Source organism: Callorhinus ursinus, unplaced genomic scaffold (genome assembly GCF_003265705.2).
Source record: "Callorhinus ursinus isolate GAN/ISIS: 27379988/994484 unplaced genomic scaffold, GSC_fseal_2.0 scaffold1, whole genome shotgun sequence".
NCBI lineage: Eukaryota > Metazoa > Chordata > Mammalia > Carnivora > Otariidae > Callorhinus > Callorhinus ursinus.
The window spans coordinates 118,360,974-118,381,399 of NW_027397063.1; the positions used below are offsets into that span (position 1 = coordinate 118,360,974).

Genomic DNA, 20,426 nt, shown 5'->3' on the forward strand with positions numbered 1-20,426 from the left:
AGTCTAAAGATAAGCCCAGAACCATATCATCCAATGATAACCACAGTTAGTATTCTCTATACAGCTGCAAATACTTCTTTTCCAAAAAGTAAGATTATATATACAAGAAAGTTAAAAGTCTTTTTTTTACTTACCAATACATCATGAAGAGTTTTTAATGAGACAATGCTTTTTTTATCGATTTGTAAACTCTTTTCATACTTAATGATTTTAAAATGCTCTTCTCAGTTACTTTGAATCATCCAATGTGTACTGCATCTAAGAGTGCCCAGACCTAATCTACCTTTAGTATTTATTCTCTCAGGAGGATCCCAAGGGCTATGTCTTGGGCTCCAAATGAGCAAAGAAGCTCTCACAAAGTCCCTTCATCTCCGCGGAAGGGTGATCGTCCTCAACCCATCCCCACAGAAAAAGGGCTTTTAAAAGAAACAAGTGAGTTTCATGAAATTTATTCTTTTTTATTGTTATGTTAATCACCATATATTACATCATTAGTTTTTGATGTAGTGTTCCATGATTCATTGTTTGTGCATAACACCCAGTGCTCCATGCAGAATGTGCCCTCTTTAATACCCATCACCAGGCTAATCCATCCCCCTACCTTCCTCCCCTCTAGAACCCTCAGTTTGTTTTTCAGAGTCCATAGTCTCTCATGGTTCATCTCCCCTTCTGACTTACTCCCCTTCATTCTTAATAAGCACCTTATATCCCTCATATCAATGGCAGTAATATTTTTACATTTTGCTATTTGTGAGTATAAATACATAAAAAATCTTTTCCCACAGGATAATTGTGCATTCCCCATCTATATTGCTCTGTACTTTTTCTCACTATGGTACACTGGCTAGATACATTGACCATCTCCCAAGTAGATTTTAAAATACAGATGGTCCCTGACTTAGGAGGGTTCAACTCAGGATTTTTCTATTTTATAATGGTATGAAAGTGATACACATTTAGTAGAAATCACACTTCAAATTTTGAATTTTGATCTTTTCCCAGACTAACAGTATGCTATACTGTACTCTTGTGATGCTGGACAGTGAGCTGCAGCTTCCAGACAGCCATGCAATCACTAGGATAAACAACCAATGCACTTACAACCATTCTGTACCCATACAATCATTCTGTTTTTCGCTTTCAGTACAGTATTCAATAAATTACATGAGATAGTCAATACTTTATTATGAAATAAGCTTTATGATAGATAATTTTGTCCAACTATAGGCTATGTGCTTTGAGCATGTTTAAGGTAGGCTAGGCTAAGCTATGATGTTTGGTAGCTTAGGGTTATTAAATCCATTTTCAACTTATAGTATTTTCAACTTATGATGGGCTTATCAGGACCTAAACCTGCTGTGAAGATCTGCATATTTGTTATTGTTATTTTTCATAGAAATAATACTTATATTGTGAACAATTAAAGTTAACAAAAGAAATGACTCTCATAAGAACACCCTAATATATCCAGGGTTGTCACACTTAGCTGCAAAACCTTGTCACATTCCCAGCTGCATCAGCAATGCCAAGCACGGTGCCTGATACACAGCAGTCATTAACACCCGAAGAATATCAGGTTAAAGATCTTGACTACATCATGTGGCCAGTAAGTTGGCAGAATAAGGATGCTCCCAAACCTAGGACTCTCACAAGTTCAGCATTTCTTCTATTATATGACACTGCCTCCTTCTGGCCTCTTAAGCTCCAACACAAAGCTCTTCATTCTCACAGGTTACTGGGTCTTCACTGTTCAGGGACCTGCCAGTTGTTCAAGGTATCAGGCTTTCCATGGCTTATGAGACTAGCTGGGTTAAGGATTGTGTTAAATCACTGGTGTATTCCATCCCTGGAGAACTAGGCTTTAAAGGAGCCAAGAAACTCTTCATGGTGTTAGGTCAGATCAGGGAGAAATCCTTGCTCCCACTGCCCTTGCTATGACTTGACACTTGGTCTTGTCTTCTGAGATTAATAAAATTATTCTGGCCACATAGTGGTAAAAGGCCCTAAATATAGTTCATGCAAAGGCAGGCACATAAAGATGGTTTTGATGGCTGTTCTATAAATTAATGTGATTTAAGAGACCAACTTGAATGCCGGGAAAGGGAAAGGGGCACTATAAAGAGATAGTTAATCAAACTAAGCATCTCTGATTGGAAGTCATAAGACGAAACCTAGGTAAGAGTAGTAACAGGCAAAATCCTTGCTTAGAATAGTGACAAAACTGAAAATCAGGAACTTGAGGCTGAAACATAGCTGTCAGAGAACAAGTCCCTGGTGTGGGACAGACTGGGGCCTTTGCCAGCAGCCTGAGCTCTGGAAGCCTGGCAGCCCGTGCTGATGGGACTCAGAGGGAAGCGAAAGGTGAGAGTAGAGGAGGATGATCTATCCGGTGTCAAAATTCTCCAGACCTTTAGATCCAGGCCACTGAGCACTGCCCTCCGACTCTTTAGGGAGGCAAAGGGCTGAAATATGCTTCCTCTCTCAAAGTCTTCTAGGCTACAACTGTCATTCCTTTTAATCTGGTTTCTGGTGCAGAAAGATTTGGGGGGATCAGAGAAAGCAGCAGTGTAAGCTCCTAAATGTCCCTAGAGCAGAGTTGCTGATGACCTGGCTAGGGCAAATAGCAACAGCCTCTCCTCCCCCCATCCCTCCACTGTTGACCATGACAGCCATTACCACCTATAATTCTCTGCTCTTCTTATCCTACCCTCTTTGATTCCTGGAGCATATGAGGAATTTGGGGACAGTTTAGCCATCATTGATATAAGTTGGGTTGAGAAACACTGTGCCATCCCAGGGGATCATGTGTGATTCCCACACCTCTCCTGGCTCTTGCCCACCACACTGCCATTTCCCTACTGGAGGGAGGTAGATAGATAACAGCCACTTTATATGACAATTTGCTCTAAGAGGATGGGCGGGAGGAAAAAGAAAGCAAGGCAAGAAGCCAGTAGCCCATTTCAGAAACAGGGTTCCCCTGACCTCAGCCTTCTGAATCGCTCTTTCCCTCATGAATATTTATGTCTCTTGGCACTTTCTGGGGAGATGGCAGCTGAGAGAGTCAAGACTGTGGCAGGTAGCAACAGGAGAACTGATAGACAAGGACTGGAAAGTAGGCAATAGCCATTAAATCCAAGTTCCTTGGATGCAGAATGGACTTCTGACCAAAATCTAGATTTTGGTCAGATGAGGTGGTAGAAAAACCCAGCCCCAGATGTTACTACAATGCTCACGTTACCTTTCGGAACCACATTCCCAGCCAACTGTTTCATACGCTTCCAGAAATAGACAAAATGCAGCTGGGAGCTCTGAGCTGTGCTACTCTGCAAATCATTTAACTGCATACAAATGATAGCTATTATACAGCCAGGATCCCCCAGGGAACTAATTTCTATTCCCAACTTCTCTTATAACCTGATGAGTCAGTTGAGGTCAGCTGGTTGGAGCACTGTGCTAATGAAGCCAAGAGCTCAGGAAAGCTGCTTGGGCAGACCTGGCAATTTTGCAGAGTAAAGCCCTACTTCCTTCAGACCACACCTTGTGATCCTAAGGGTCTGTCTTACAAATGTGTGCTGGACCTAAGTGAGCCCTAACAGAGAGCACTGATGGCACCACTGGAGAAAAAAGTCAGGAATAAAATATGACTGACCCCTACTTTGGGAATCAGAGTCACTGTTACGACTATATAGTAAGACTATTTTTTCATCTTGGTCTGCTTATATCAAGCTGTCTGATACCAAGTTCTTTTTCTGCCTGTAACAGTTCCCCTTCCCTTTTAATGTTTGGTTTCTAATCTACAATAGTTAAAAACAAAATAATAAAGCAAGTTAACAACATCATCTAATCAGAGTCCATAAGGTTCTAAGTGAAGAGGAACTCTGTGATAATAGATATCTCCTCCTACCCTTGGTCCAAAGCTTTGTAGCAGGATATTAAAAATGAAGAAGAGACTTATCTTTTGTGAATTTGGCTCCGAATAAAAAGTTTGTGGGTTTCAGTGCTCCCTAAGTAGAGCTATTTCATAGTCTTTCTTAAATATCATTTAGTTTAGAATTATTAAAATCTTTATTCAGTTTCCCCCTTTTTGCCATATGAGTAGCAGGTACAAAACTGTTAACTGAAGAATATGCCCAGTCTTACCTCTACCACCCACACCACCAGATTCCAAGTGTGCCTGCTTTACTCCAGGCTTTTTGTTATGCTGATTCAGAAAATGGGTCCAGCACCTGGAGGCTCTCAGCCAGGTTACAGTTGTTTGAGGATAGTTGTTTGGTTGGGAGTTGGCAGGGAGACAGGAAGATAATATTGGTGGAGTAGCTGCCATGAGTGTTGAGTACTGTGAGCAACAGAGATGGCAAGACAGGATTTTACCAAGTGTTGAAATAGGTGAAAAATATACCCCCCCACCTTTGATATTTTCTTGTGGGAGTAAAGATTTTTGTTGCTTTCAGTCCTATTTTTCTTAACAGCTATTTCTCTGAATATGTCACTGCATAGATTCAGGACCAAATGGAACTCTGGTTATATTAAGGTCTCACTTTTTTTTTCTCTAATATAATAATAGCTAACATTTACTAAACACCATGTGTCATTCAATAAATATTAACTGAACACCTACTGTGTTCTAGGTACCATTGCAGGCATGGGGGAAACAACCAGAAAAAAAAAATAGGCCATGAAAGGTCTCTGTGACTTCATGAAGCTTATTTTCTAATGTGAGTAGAGAGAAAATGAATAAACAAATGAGACATGAGGAGTGATAGATAGCTACTTTAGAATGAAGAATTAAAGAATGCCTCTTTGAGGATGTTCAGCTGGAATCTGATGGTGTGAAGAAGCTATCATGTGAGGATCAGTGGATGAGCATTCCAGGAAGCAGAAATAGCTTGTACACAAGTGCCAATGTCAGCAGGAACTTGGACGTGTTAAAAAAAAAAAAAAAAAGATCTGTGCAGTTGAATGGAAAGGGCAAAACTCTACAAAATGACATTCAAGATGGAGGCAGGGGCCATATCATGCAGGGCTACACAGGCATGGAGCTCGGGTTTTATTCAGCGTGACAAAATTCAGAAGTCACTGGAGGATTTAAGCAAGGAAGAGGTAAGATATAATTTTCATTTTTAAAAGATCATATTGGCTTTGATAGAGAAAACAGCTTTCAGGGGACACCTGGGTGGCTCAGTCCATTGAGCGTCCAACTCTTGATCTCGGCTCAGGTCATATCTCAGCATCCTGAGATCTAGCTCCACATTGGGCTCCTTGCCTAGTGGGGAGTCTGCTTCTCTCCCTCGTCCCTCCTCCCCTACTCATGGGCTCTCTCTTGCTCTCTCTCTCTAGAATAAATAAATCTTCAAGAAAAATAGCTTACAGGGGGACAGGGTGAAAATAGGAAGGTCAGTTAGGAGGCCATTTATAGGGGCTCACGTGATAGTAAGTAGACTTAATGTCAGATACCAATCGTTTGCATGCATATAGTTCATTAAATCCTCAAACAGTCCCCCACAGAGGTATATGAAATTACACAAAGACTAGGGTTTGGCGTGGCTGACCCAGACACTTAAAAGTGGGCAGGATGGCTGGACTGAGTGACTTGCAAAGAGTAGTCCAACAAGTTCTCAAAGTCAACAGAGATTTGAAGGCATGGCCAGGTTAGCAGTGACAGCAAGGTGTGGTCAACTGATTGGATCTACCCTGGGAAAAGCTCCATCAGTTTTTCTATAAATGGAAAGCATTCAAAGGTGGCAGCCCAAAGAAGCCAGCCCAGCCACACTCTAATTAAAGGGACCTGGCTGCAGGGTCCAGGGCTAAAATTTTTAACTTGTACCTGGAACCTCAGGTTCCTCTTTGGAATGAGTCCTAGGGGGCTTAGGGACTACAAGGAACTCAAAATGGAAACTAGGCCTTGTTGGCAAAACAGAGCATCCAGTGGAAGCCCTTTTCCCAACTAACTTCCTGAAACTTCTCTTCCCAAGACAAAGACCTAAAATCTACAGGTAAGGCCCTGGTGCACTTTTTAGGTACCTTCCCCTTACATTGCTTCAGTTTTCACAAAAACCTCAGCTTCCTGCTGAGGCTGGCATTTAAATGTTAAATGAGTGACACCAACTAAATGTGAATGGAGGTTAATTACTGAGGTAGTCCATACCTACTATGTTAATCAGGTGTTGAGGAAAGTTACCTTCTCCAAGTCACAAAGTTGGGAGTAACAGTGTCTTCTCTTTCTCTCCCTCCCTCCCTCCCTCCCTCCTTCCTTCATTACCCTCTTTCTTTTCATCCCCTCCCCCCTTTCCTTAAGCCAACATTAAGTGAGTCAATCATACTAGAAAAAGCTTTCTTTCAATTGAGAATTCCAGATATTACACCTGTTTAAATAGATGTGGAGAAATGAAGGGAAGGGGGTTGGGTAAATTCTGAGGCCTACCTTGAAATCTGCTTTTGCTCATAGTTAAACTTAATGTGAACCCTGAGTTTAAAAAATTCTCACAAATGACATCTATCAACCTTCAAGCACTCCAACTAATATTTGTTCCTTCCTGCAATAAGCAAAAGATGGAAATAAAGAGGAAGAGAACACGGGCTGTCCGGTCAAATATCAGGACTGTACTCTTATAATTACTTGTGAAACTTAAGCAAATCTCTTAAGTCCTCTAGACCTTTGTTTCCTGATTTATGTAACAAGAGAGCCAGACCAGAGTGCTCCCTAAATTCAATTCAGTGCCAGGTATTTGGAAGATGAAGTGAAAAGATACTAAATCACTATGGAAAATGCTTTCTTGTTCAGTAAAACTGCAGAAACAACCTAGAATAAAAATGGAGTATTGTTTTAGGTCCAAATCCAACTCTTCAGTGTAGGATGGCTTATGAACTGGAACCACACACATGTTCTCACAATTTCACATCCAGACCCAATAACAAAGCAAACAGAGTTGTTGTTTCCTCATGTGATTGCACTGAATGGTGTCAGCTCCTCTTCCCCACCAGATCCACTTTCCAGGGACCTTTCCTCCTGCATCATGGAGTTCTGGGAACTGACTCCACCAGCAAACACTGTGATTTCCTTGCATATTAGACCCTCATAAGGTTGAGGATTTTAACCTGAAGCTGTGATCCACCTGAGGTGAAGTGGGCCCTAAGGCAAGCCCACTAGCCCTGGAGGATGCCTTCTGCCTCAGGCTGGCCAGAAAGCAGCCAGTCCTCCTCATAAGCACATACTAGATCAATGCAAAGCATACCACAGGAGATCACTATAATTTTTGACAGATATAAACAGAGAAGGTGACTGTGAATCAGGAATTTTCTGTTTGAATTTTCTGGCTCTCCCATTTTTCTCAACATGCATTCATACTTGTAGTGATATCAGGAGCAAAACCATTATATTCTGTCTTTGTTGGATCTTCCCAAATAAAATGGAACAAAATAGAAAGACCTCACATAGACTGAAGAATAATTCAGAAAAAAAAAGTGAAAAGTGGAAGCAGAATGAAAGCGTACATAGTAGCAGTTAAAAGAAAGAGGCCCTAGAGCCACACACTGCCTGGGTCTGAACCCCAGCTCTGCCACTATTAGCTTGGGTAATTCATTTAACCTCTCTGTGACTCAGTTTCCTCATAGAGGTAACAATAGTACTCACTCATGTGGAACAGTGCCTGGCCATGTGAGTATTAGAGTATTAGATATATAGATACAGAGAGTATTAGTATTAGAGCCATGTGAGTATTAATGATCACCATCTCCATCTTCATCATCGTGGATCTCTCAAAATTGAACACAAACTTGTATTTCTATTCTTGTAAAGAATTATACCAGAATCATGACAAGTAAGGTACAAGAACTCTCAAAGATTAGGTAGTTGAGGGGTGGATCCCCTTGAGCAGATGGAAGAAAACAGCCATTTAGAGCATGGATAAATGCAGCCAAGGAGAAGTGAGAATTGCACAGGTGTGTAAATGCTTTAAAATATCTAAATTCCAGGAAAATGGGCTGTGGGAATTTACCTAACTTAATTAAGAAAACTAGAATAAAAACTAATGTATAGGTGGAAAATCACGAAGTATGTCATAATGATGAGTTCCTACTCATCACTGTCAACTAGCAAGACAAGTGACATATGGAACACCTTACCACCTGGATTAAATAGGAGAAAATCATAGAGGACAATCTATCAGAAACAGCAGGATGTCACAATGAACATCTGGGGAGAAAATGAATGCAATCTGGGGAGAACTGAATGTTCTTCCCTTGTATATGGCAAGACTGCATTTTTGTTGTCCTTTTCCAGATGATTCATCACATGCTCCAAGAGATACAGCATAACTGTTAACACTCTCCCTGTATGAGAAAGGCTGGTGGTGTTTACAGTATGGTAAGCACATCTACAGTCTGAGCTCTATGTTGTTGTTAGCCAACTTTTCACAAGCTTTGATTAGTAGCTGGTTGTCATTAGCCAGCTGTGAAAAAGGTCAACAGGAGATAGTAACCACAGACACTAGCCCTGTGATAGCATCTCTCAAGGCTGCTTATTTCCTGATTTAATTCTCCTGTCCCTTATTCTTGAGACACTCAGTTGTCCAGCTACTGCTGGAAAAGGGACAATGCTCTTTCATTTCCTTCCATATACACTGTATGCCCTTAAGCTTAGGAAGGGGTGGCTTGCCAAAGTATTCACAGTTTGTCATGAATGGTTGAATTATGGGCAATTTCTTTCCTACTGACTCTTCAGCATTTTTAAATTATCTATGAAAAGTAGGGGTGCCTGGGTGGCTTAGTTGGTTAAACATCCAACTCTTGATCTCAGCTCAGGTTTTGATCTCAGGGTTGTGAGTTCAAGTCCCACACTGGGCTCCATGCTAGGCATGGAGCCTACTTAAAAATATTATCTATAAAAAATATGTCACTTTTGTGATGTTAAAAAAAAACTAAAAGTTTGTTTCTTTAGGCCAACCTACTTCACATCTAAACAATCTCTAAGATACATGAGGTACAACAGAGATAAATGTGGAGGGCAGAACTGAGTTTGTGTTTTTGTTTTACTCTCTAAAGGGAGTTGACAAGACACAGGATTATTAAGAGGATTAAAGGACAAAACCTATTTGAAAATGACTACTCAAGTACCTGGCATATGGCATGTTAGGATCTGCTCCCCAAAAATGGGTTTAGTTGTTCAATCTAAAGAGACTAAACATTCAAAAGGCTCATGTCACTGCCTCCAGTGCTGGCACCAATCAGCCTTCCAACAGACTCATATTTTCCAGGGATGGACTAATCATTCATCCAAGAACAAAGAAAGGACCTCATTCACCTGGCTTATATACACTTAGAGAAAGGTATATTCAATGGGGGTACACTTGCCTCATTCTAACTGATGGCTCAGATCCTCAGAGTTAGTGACTATGTGAATGGATGCTTACCATATTCTTTAATGCAGAAAAAGGGCACAATCTAAAGTAGTTCTGTCTTAGGCACCATCCAGAAGGATTTGTTGTCCTCACTTTGAAAAGTACTCTTATTCAAAATGCCATTCCTTGCAAGGCTCTCAAGCCCAGGCTCATGATCACATGGTCTAAAATGAGTCTAATCTCTCACTATGTGAGAAAAGTATGTCAAGTAGAGTAAGGCCCTGAAACTGACTGAGAGTTTATTTTGCTTAAAATAAGACTCAGGTATTACTTTGTTGGCATAACTACAGACTACTTTTTTTTTAAAGAAAGAAATAGATATAATAAAGGTAATTCATCTTCTGTTATTTTTCAACCAACCTTCCAAATATTGTTATAATCAAATAGAAATTTTGTCCAAATAGAAACTTTTCCTTTCAATTAAGCTGATCTTGCAAAACAGAAGTAGACAGAACAGTCCAAGTTATTCTTAGTCTGTAGATACCTTAAATACTTCACAATACAAAAAAAAAAGATAAAAAAGACTGGTTTGAGTTTGAAACCAATACCTTTTTTGGAAAAGTGGACATAAACAGCTCCAATATGTAGTAGACAGTACCACTGTAACATAACTAGAACCTAAATATACAGGTACTCAAGTAATATTTAAGATGAATGATACACATTTTAGTTGGAGTGTGTTAGGAGATGATGGTCCAATAACAAACAACCCCAAATCTTACTTTAACATGACAGAAATTTATTTTTTGCTTATGTTCTATGCTCAATATTGATCAGCTGGGGGCTTTGCTCATTGGGGCCACTCAAGGGACCACAGGTTGATTAAGGCCCAAGAGTGCTCCCACAGTCACAGTGGCATAACAACAAAGGGGAAAGTAGTGAATCACACACATGCTGTTAAAGTGGAAGGGACAAATGTCCACTTGGCTCACATTTCATTGGCCAGAGTAAATTATATGGCCATACCTAACTAAAGGGGGCAAGGCAGTATGATTCTAACATATGGTTAGAAGGCACCAAGCTAGACATTTCTTATGATCATTAAATGCTATCTCAAATGACAATATCATCTAAAAACTTTGCAAAGTTCTTTCACACTCATTATTCCATTTGATTTCTATTCTACCCTTATAATTTGGGTTCTATTGGCATCCCATTTTACAAATGAAATAACAAAGCTCAGAGAGATGAAGTAACTTGTTTAAATCATACAAATAGTGGGCGCCTGGGTGGCTCAGTTGGTTAAGGGACTGCCTTCGGCTCAGGTCATGATCCTGGAGTCCTGGGATTGAGTCCCACATCGGGCTCCCTGCTCGGCAGGGAGTCTGCTTCTCCCTCTGACCCTCTTCCCTCTCGTGCTCTCTATCTCTCATTCTCTCTCTCTCAAATAAAAAAATAAAATCTTTAAAAAAAATAAAATAAAATAAATCATACAAATAGTAAGTCAAACAGTTTTTGGAACTTCAAGTCCTAATCTTTTAAGTTAAAAAGCTATTGAGGTACAATCTTTGCACACATTCCAATTGGCTATTTATCTGTACTATTCATTAAATACATTATCTCACATTGCTCAAATCTTCATGTATATTGTACATGTATTATAACTCTATGTATTGAGGACATATTGTCATAAGGTTCTTTGCATTCTCCATAACATCTTAGCCACTTGAGAATCATTAAAGGCAATACATTTGTAAGTGTGTTGGTTGACTTGTAAAACACCTACAGAATCACTATTTTCTGAACACCCAGGTTTTGAGGAGCTGAGAAGAAAGATACCAACTAAGTAAACTGACTACTTTCCTATTAGGGAGAACTTAAGTTGCTCCATTTGAAGATGTCCTGCAGATGCCGCCTGTCTTTACAGGTATATTTCACAGGTGTGACACTTGACATGCATGTGCTTCCCTTTTTCATCACATCAAATCATACCACACACTACTGACAATGCATCATTCTTACGACAGCCTCCACAGGCTTATACATGGATGTATATTTGCCTTTGTTTTGACACTCAAAGTTCATCTTTGTTAATTACTGAAAGTCTTTTTGCCATCATAATGTCATTTCTGTGGATCCCTATGGGCATAATTCCTTCTGAAAACACTGGAATGAATTCAGTGCTCCTGCATATAAAGCAAGATTGGAAGATTGAAAAACAAAGCACTTGATTAGCACTCAAGTCTGAATAAAAAGCCGAGGTGATGATAGTAAAAGCAGTTTTCCAATAGCTTGTCTAATTTGCCTAAATATAACCACAGAATGAACTTGCCCAGGACACGCTATTAACTTTCCTCAATTTTCTCATTGGTAAAAGTGAAATAATAATGGCACCTACCTTCATGGGGTTGTTGTAGTAATTAAATAAAATAATGCAAAAAAAAAACCATTTAGAACATGCTTAATACATGGTAGATACTCATTAAATTTTAGTTATTAGTTTGCTTGAATTTAGCCAAATGCTTCCACTTAAGCCAGCTGAGCTCAGATATTAACATAAAATGAAATTTAGGGCTGGAAGGGACTTTGGAATCCACCTGCTCCAGAGAAATTTAAGATATTTGCCCGGGATCAATTGTTTATGACAGAGCCAAGATAGGATCTGGTCTCATGACTATAATTTTATGTTTTGTAGGAATATCTTGTTTAGAAAGGTGTTTGAGACCAAAAGAAGGGTATACCTGATTCCACACAATTCAAAGTGGATTAACTTTCGTTAGTTTTCATTTCTTCTGAAAATCCATCTTTTTAAGTAGATAGAACACAACCAAAGGTCACTGTTAAATTCTGTACTGAGTACAAAAGGAAAGAAGCCCAAATATTAAATCAAAGCTCTTTGCAGCCTGGAGGTAGACTCCAGTCTGAAAATAGTTCTATTTTGCTCACCAGCCTAATGATATTGTCAGTTGTTTTTTAAGTCGTCCTTAACTGCTACACTGCAGGAATTTTAAGAGCTAACAGAAATGCTTATTGTGTTCCAATGTTCTTTATAGTGAAATACTTTGAACTGGTTCTCTTTTAAAAGGCTTAGATAAGGGCATTTCAGAAAACGGCCCAAAAGTGTTTTTCCAGGTAATGAGAATCTGGAAATTCCTGCAAGTTTCCAGGCCCTCCAGACCCTGAGTGTTAAATTCTCATTCCTCCAAAGTAAGCCACTGAGTTTCTTTGTCTGTGAAATAGAAATCATGACCCTTGTAGCCCAGGGGAAACAGAGGAGCCTTGTGACAAAGGCACTACCCAAATAGATGGTGGCAATTTCCAAAACAATTGTAAATGTGGATTTTTTAAAATTTTTTTTCTTTTCAGAATCAAATCAGTATTCGATGCAGAACAGATATGCCATCCTAGCTTCTCTTCTGCCCCTATGAAGGTTCACCTGAGATACCTCTTAACCAAAATAGATGAAGTGAACCAAAGTCAGCATGTTGCCATTACCCTGAGGGAAAAAAAAAAAAAGAGAGACAGAGATTGCCTCCTTCTGGGAAAAGAGTCTGACTGAAACAGTAATGTGAATTCCCAGCACACCAACTGTTTGCACAAAAATATGCTATTGCGGTTCCTTAGCAACCAATGCTGTTCTTCAAAGGCACTGTAAATGGAGAACAAGTACCTTCTTCCGTCTTTTATATCTAAAGTATGACTTGAGACAGATTAAAATGAATGCTCTACTGGCATCTTGAAAGTATTCACTCAACTGAGAAAATTTGCCCATGGAGTTGAGAAGTCAGATGCTGTTTTGGTTAATGTTAAGTCTCTAACAACCAAATAAACCCATTATCACTTTATCTGTGCACATCAACTGTAGATGCATACAATAGCATCTGGTCTATTCTGGTTGGCATCTACCATGACATTCAACTCCCCATTCTCTTACTCATCCCCTTGTTCTACTTTGCTACTAGCTGTAAGAGAGACAACTGATTTGTGAGGCACTCAAAATACAGAGAAGCTGTAGAATTGTTAAACAAACCTCTACTTAATTTAAAGTGAGAAGATACTGCAAAATTTAATGACAATCTGCAATTTAAAAAACTGAGGAACTGCTATATAGTTGCTCTATTGCTATTCAAACATAAACACAAAAGACAGATCTGTCACTCAAATAACTTCATTAAATTAGCTCAAACTGTAAGACTAGTTTTGTTGTAGTACAAAAGGCTCTTTGTTAGTTTTATTTATTTCTACTGTTTAAAATCCTGGTTTAATGCCAATCATCACCCCCTGCTAAATTTCTATTAGACTGTTCTTAGAATATGTGATAAAATGACCCTACAAAAGAACATTTATGCTTCATAGGTGTATTTTTTTTTTAAGATTTTATTTATTTGACAGAGAGAGACACAGCAAGAGAGGGAACACAAGAAGGGGGAGTAGGAGAGGGAGAAGCAGACTCCCCACTGAGCAGGGAGCCTGATATGGGGCTCGATCCCAGGACCCTGGGATCATGACCTGAGCTGAAGGCAGCTACTTAACGACTGAGCCACCCAGGCGCCCCATAGGTGTATTCTAAGTTGATTTCCATTTGGTTTTCCCAATATTTCGGCAGTAGACATTGTAAAGTCTCCTCAGTAATCTAATTCAGCTATAATATTACTCATTTGATCATTTATTCAACAAGTATTTATCAAGCATCTTGGTGCCAGAACTGCATTACGTTCTAGGGATATGGACAAGGTAAACATCTTCCTTGCTTTCAGCCTTAGAGTCTCAAGAAGGCAACAGAAAACTGCATGCCAGTGCTAATGACAGGACGATCAATGCTACAGGAGCACTTTGCAAAGTACTCTTACCCAGATCCAAAAGGGGGCAGAGGAAAGACTTCCTGGAAGAAATGGTGATATAACAGACAAGTTGAAGAAGCAGCAGAATCTAAGCTCAAATAAATTATCTAACCTTACACCTAAAGGTGTAAGAAAAAGAACAAAACCCAAGGTGAACAGAAAGAAGGAAATAATAAAGATCAGAGCAAAAATAAATAACATACAGAGTAAAAGAAAAATAGAAAAAAAATTCAGTGAAACCAAGAACTGGTTCTTTGAAAAGATCAACAAAATTGATAAACCCTTAGCCAGACTCATTAAGAAAAAAAGAGAAAGGACCCAAATAAAATCAGAAATTAAAGAGGAAAAGTTAAAACTGACACTACAGAAATACAAAGAGAATACTATGAAAAAGTATATGCGAGAATATTGGACAACCTAGAAATGGATAAATGCCTAGAAACATACAATCTTCCAAAACTGAATTAGGAAGAAATAGAAAATCTGAATTGAATTGGTGATCAAAAAAACTACCAAAAAAAAAAAAAAGAAAAAAAAAAGGTCCAGGACTGTGGAGGCCACTTTTAGACAACAGGCTTGAGCAATGGGAACTTCAGCAGGCAAAAGAGCCCAAAGCAACCAGTAAGCTAACGCAAACAGCATCATTAAGCCAGAGGCCCTCACTAATCAATGGGCTACTTATTACCAGGCATAGTTACCAAAAAAGGGAAAATTCCAAATGTTCCCATACCCCCTCACTCCACCCTGTAACTATAGCCCCTGACCACCACCTCATGGCAGACAGTCTCTCCTTTGTGGTCCTGCCTGCTGCTCCCTTGCACTGTATTCAATAAACTTCTCTCTCCTTTGTTCTGCCTTGAATCCTTTCACTGCCCGCACCTCCAGCCCCAACCCAATCAGGATGCCCCCAAGGATCAGATGGACCCACAGATGAAATCTACCAAACATTCACATAAGAGTTAATACCTATTCTCCTCTAACTATTCAAAAAAAAAAAATAAGAGAAAGGAAAACTTCCAAATACATTCTACAAGACCACCATTACTCTAACACCAAAATCAGACAAAGATACCACAAAAAAAGAAAACTACAGGCCAATATCCCTGATGAACATAGATGCAAAAATTTCCTCAACAAAATATTAGCAATATGACATATATGACAATGCATGTGACAATATATTTAAAAGATTATTCACCACAAACAAGTGGGATTTATTCCAGAGATGCAAGAATGGTTCAATACTCACTAATCAATCAACATGATACACCACATCAACAAAATGAAGGATAAAAATAGGATCACCTCAATAGATACAGAAAAAAGCACTTGAGAAAATTCAACACCGATTCATGACAAAAACTATAAACAAAGTGGGGTTAGAGTGAACATACCTCAACATAATAAAGGCCATATATGAAAAACCCACAGCTAACGTTCTACTCAATGGTGAAAAACTGAGAGCTTTTCCTCTAAGGTCAGGAATGAGAAAACAATGTCCACTCTTACTACTTTTATTCAGCATTGTACTGGAAATCCTAGCCACAGTAATCAGACAAAAAAGAGAAACAAAAGGCATCTATACTGGTAAAGAGGAAGTTACACTGTCACTATTTGCAAACGACAGGATACTGTACATAAAAAATCCTAGGGGTGCCTGGGTGGCTCAGTTGGTTAAGCATCTGCCTTCTGCTCAGGTCATGATCCCAGGGTCCTGGGATCGAGCCCTGTGTAGGGCTCCCTGCTCAGTGGGGAGTCTGCTTCTCCCTCTTCCTCTGCCCATCCCCCTTGCTCACGCTCTCTCTCACTCACTCTCTCAAATAAATAAAATCTTTTTTTAAAAAATCCTAAAGCTTCTACCAAAAAACTATTAAAATAATAAATAAATTCAGTAAATTTGCAGGATACAAAATTAATACCCAGAAATCGGTAGCATTTCTATACACTAATAACAAAGTAACAGAAATAGAAGTTAAGAAAACAAAACCAGTTACAATTGCACCAAAACTAATAAAAAACCTAGGAATAAACTTATCCAGAGAGGTGAAAGATGTGTATTCTGAAAACTATAAAACACTGATGAAAGAAATTGAAGTTGACATAAACAAAGATATTCCATGCTCATGGATTGGAAAGAATATTGTTAAAATGTCTATACCACCCAAAGCAATCTACAGATTCAATGCAATCCGTATCAAAATAACAACAGTATTTTTCATAAAACTAGAACAAACAATACTAAAATTTGTATGGAACCATGACAGATCCCAAATAGCCAAAGCAATCTTGAGTAAGAAAAAATAAAGCTGGAGGTATAAGAAATTCTATGGTGGAGGTTGCTAATAAAGTAAATTTATATTTTGAATGCATAGAAAACTTTTAAATGAAACTTCAGGACTTTTTCCAGTGTTAGAATCATCTAATTAAAAACATGAAACAAGAAGGATCCTCATGGAAGACAATATTGAAAAAAAAATAATGCCTCTAGAAACAAAAGGACAATACCACTGCCTCAACAAAACCTGGCTTGCTGGCTCCAAAGTTACCCTATGCATTTCCCAACTCCCCCAAGAAAAATAACTATTATACAGATTTTGATTATACTTTTCAGGATTCCCTGAAACCTAAAGTAGTAGCAAATAAACTTTTTGGGTAATGTATATCCCACCAGCATAATTTAATTATAGTGTATGAGGTTGAGCTTGGAGGAAACACTTGGTTAGGAATTCAAATAGGCCATGTAATGGCATCTGCTAACCTTAAAAGGACCTGAATTTATTTATTTATTTATTTATATTTAGTGATCCATCATTTACACATAACACCCAGTACTCATTATAACAAGTGCCCTCCTTAATATCCATCACATATTTAGTCCATTCCCTACCCACCTCCCTCCATGAACCCTCAGTTTGTTCTCTATCATTAAGAGTCTCTTACAGTTTCCCTCTTTTTTTTTCCTTCCTGTATGTTCATTTGTTTTGTTAATTCCACATATGAATGAAATCATGGTATTTGACTTTCTCTTACTTATTTCGCTTAGCATAATACACTCTAGTTCGATCCACATCATTGCAAATGGCAAGATACCATTCTTTTTGATGGCTGAGTGCTATTCCATTGCACATGCACGAGCGCACATTCCCCCCCGCCCCATCTTTATCCATTCATCAGTCAATGACATTTGGGCTCTTTCCATAGTTAGGCTATTGTTGATAATGCTGCTATAAACATCAGGGTGCATGTGCCTTTGAATCTGTTTTTTTGTATACTTTGAAAAGACCCTATTTTTTAAATTAAGAAAACACAGGCAAATGTTAGATCCTTTTTTTTATCTGTAGAGAATGGTACATGTAAACTATGACCCACATCTTTCTAAGACCCAGTCTTTGAGGACATTGTTCTACAATTTATTATATGAACATAGTTGAGAAAAATGGTGCCCCATTTGCTTAAAAATCACCTACCAAAGAACCTAACTCACCCCCAAAGAAGGGTGTGGTCAAGAAAAAGCTTAAAAAACAAAACAAACAAATCCTAACCAACTTCCAAACCTTCATGCACTGGATATTTACTGGGTATATTTCAATAATTTTCCAGTTTCCTCAGTTTCTTCTCATTTACTTATCCATTCAAAAAAGAATATTTTAAGAGAATTACATTTGGAGCCAAGGAAGTTACAAAGAAGTTAATTTATCTGTAGTGCTTATATAATAGCTGGAAAAACATACATATTTGTAAGAGTAAAATTCCTAAGTAATTCCTAAGTAAATTCATAAGTAAGTGGATTGTGGCCCTGGGGTGTCTATAAACTCAAGTGCTGAAGACATGCAAAACGAGAAAAATGTAAGAGAAAAACTTTTTTTAACTTATTTTGAAATAATTTTAGATTTATAAAAGAGTTGCAAAGATAGTACTGAGTTCCTGTATATTGTTCACCCAGCTTCCCCTAATGCTAACATCCTATACAATCATGGTATTGAACTATGAAATTAATATTGGGACATTATTAACTATAACTTCATTTGAATTTCCCCATTTTACCCCCACTAATATCCCTGAAGGGTTCAGGATGTGCCACCCCAAAATATGCCACTTTGGCATATTGATTATTTTGAGGTAAAGTTGCTTGAGAAACAACAGATTCAGGAAGGGCTCTCTGACCTCCCCTTTTCTATGTAAACACAGGCCATAAAATTTCCCATAAGAAAGGTACCCTCCTTGCCAGGAAGAGAAGGACATCCTTATCACCAGACACTGGCAATTGATGCTGAAATGGATCTATACTAACAAACTTACTGAAATAACCCTTATCTTCCACTAGTTTCCCTCCCATTTCTTATCTCCCCTAGTCATTTCTCTACAATTTACTGCCTCCAGCCCAAACCCCTGTCATTTCTTCACAAATCTGTCATTTGTCTAAATGGTATATTCTGCTCTGGCCATTTCTTCATACTTTTGTGAAGGCCCCCACATACATGCAAAAATTTAACAAAACTTGTATGCTTTTTTCCTGTTGCCTTACGTCACTGTAACTCTTTTTTTTTTTTAAAGATTTTATTTATTTATTCATGAGAGACAGAGAGACAGAGACAGAGAGAGAGAAGCAGAGAGAGAAGCAGGCTCCCAAGGAGCTGGGAGCCCAATGCGGGACTCGATCCCAGGACCCTGGGATCATGACCTGAGCCGAAGGCAGACGCTTAACCGTCTGAGCCACCCAGGCGCCCCGTCACTGTAACTCTTAAGCCCTGTCAGAGAGCCTGAGGATAAAGGAGAACTTTTACTCCCCTACATCTTTTTTCTGTCCAGGATTCCATATGACATTTAATTGTCATGTCTCCTCAGCCTTTTTCAATCTATTATGGTTTCTCCTTTTCTTATCTTTGCTGTTTCATGACCTTGGTACTTTTGAAGAATAACGGTCAGGCATTTTGTAGAATTCCCCTTAATTTGGGATTGTGGATTTGGGGGAAGAATACCACAGAGGCAAAGTATTCTCCTTCCATTATACTGGGGTATACATAATAGCAACATGATTTACTACTCATGGTGTTTATCCTGATCACATGGTTAGGTGGTATCTGCCATGTTTCTCTACTGTAAAGTCACTAATGTTCCCTTTCCATTCACTGTTCATTAGAAGTGAGTCACTAAGTCCAACCCACATTCAAGGGGAAAGATATTAAGCTTCCTCCTGGAGGAAGAAATCTCAAAGAATTTGTCAACATATGTTAAAACCACCACAATAATAACTAAGAGAGAGAAAGAGAGTATGAGTGGGGGGACGGACAGAGGGAAAGAATCTCAAGCAGACTCCTAGCTGAGCACAGAGCCAGACGCGGCACTTAATCCCATGACCCATGAGATCACAATCCATGAAATCATGACTTGAGCCTAAACCAAGAGTCAGATGCTTAACCGACTGAGACAACCAGGTGCCCCTTACACAAGGTGCTTTTGTATCCTTTAGTTGTGGTTCTCAGATGGATGATTTTGCCTCCAGGAGACATTTAGCATTGTCTGGAGATTTTTTTTTTTCCTGATGGAGACAATTTGGTTGTACAACTGAGGAAGTGAGGTGCTACTGGCATCTAGCAGATAGAGACCAGAGATGCTGCTAAACATCCTACAATGCACAGGACAGTCCGCCCCCCCCACCCATAATAAAGAATTAGCTGACTCAAAATATTCATTTACTAAGGTTGAGAAAACCTGACCAACAGTATCCAGGATAGCAGAAAAATAAGATTCATTCCAATTTCATGATTTTTTACTATACTATCTCAGTGAGCCAAGCACTAACTCTCAACTTCCATTCCAGAGTTATATCCACTAATCTAGGGTTCCCCACCTTTTTTTTTAAATCATTAATAATAATCATGAAAACAAGAGGGGATATTTTCTCCATATTATTTGGGCCTTCTGATATTAGTGTCATCCTCAGTAGCAGCAGTAGTGATTGATCAATTCTCACTATAAATAAAGACAATAACATCTCCTTGGCATTGATAAGATGACCATGTAGGTTAATCCCTGCCTCCTACCTCAGCCCAGCTATAGGCTCCAAAAGACCTTTAGCCAACACACTCAGCCCAGGTTACTTACCTGGATATCAGCAGGACATCCCATGGGCAGGTAGGGTCTGAAGTTGTTTTTGTTACTCTTGCTCATGTGTATCTAAGGTGACTAGAGTGAACTCCAGGACACCCACAGCTACTTTGTTGCAGTTTTTTCTTACCAAAACTGCCAG

At 38.9% G+C, this 20,426-nt stretch overlaps 1 protein-coding gene across 14 annotated transcripts in view; it reads right to left on the reverse strand.

Moving 5' to 3' along the window:
• TMEM108 (transmembrane protein 108) overlaps positions 1-20,426 on the reverse strand; it is a 747,136-nt gene that overhangs the window by 231,686 nt on the left and 495,024 nt on the right. The window lies entirely within an intron of this gene.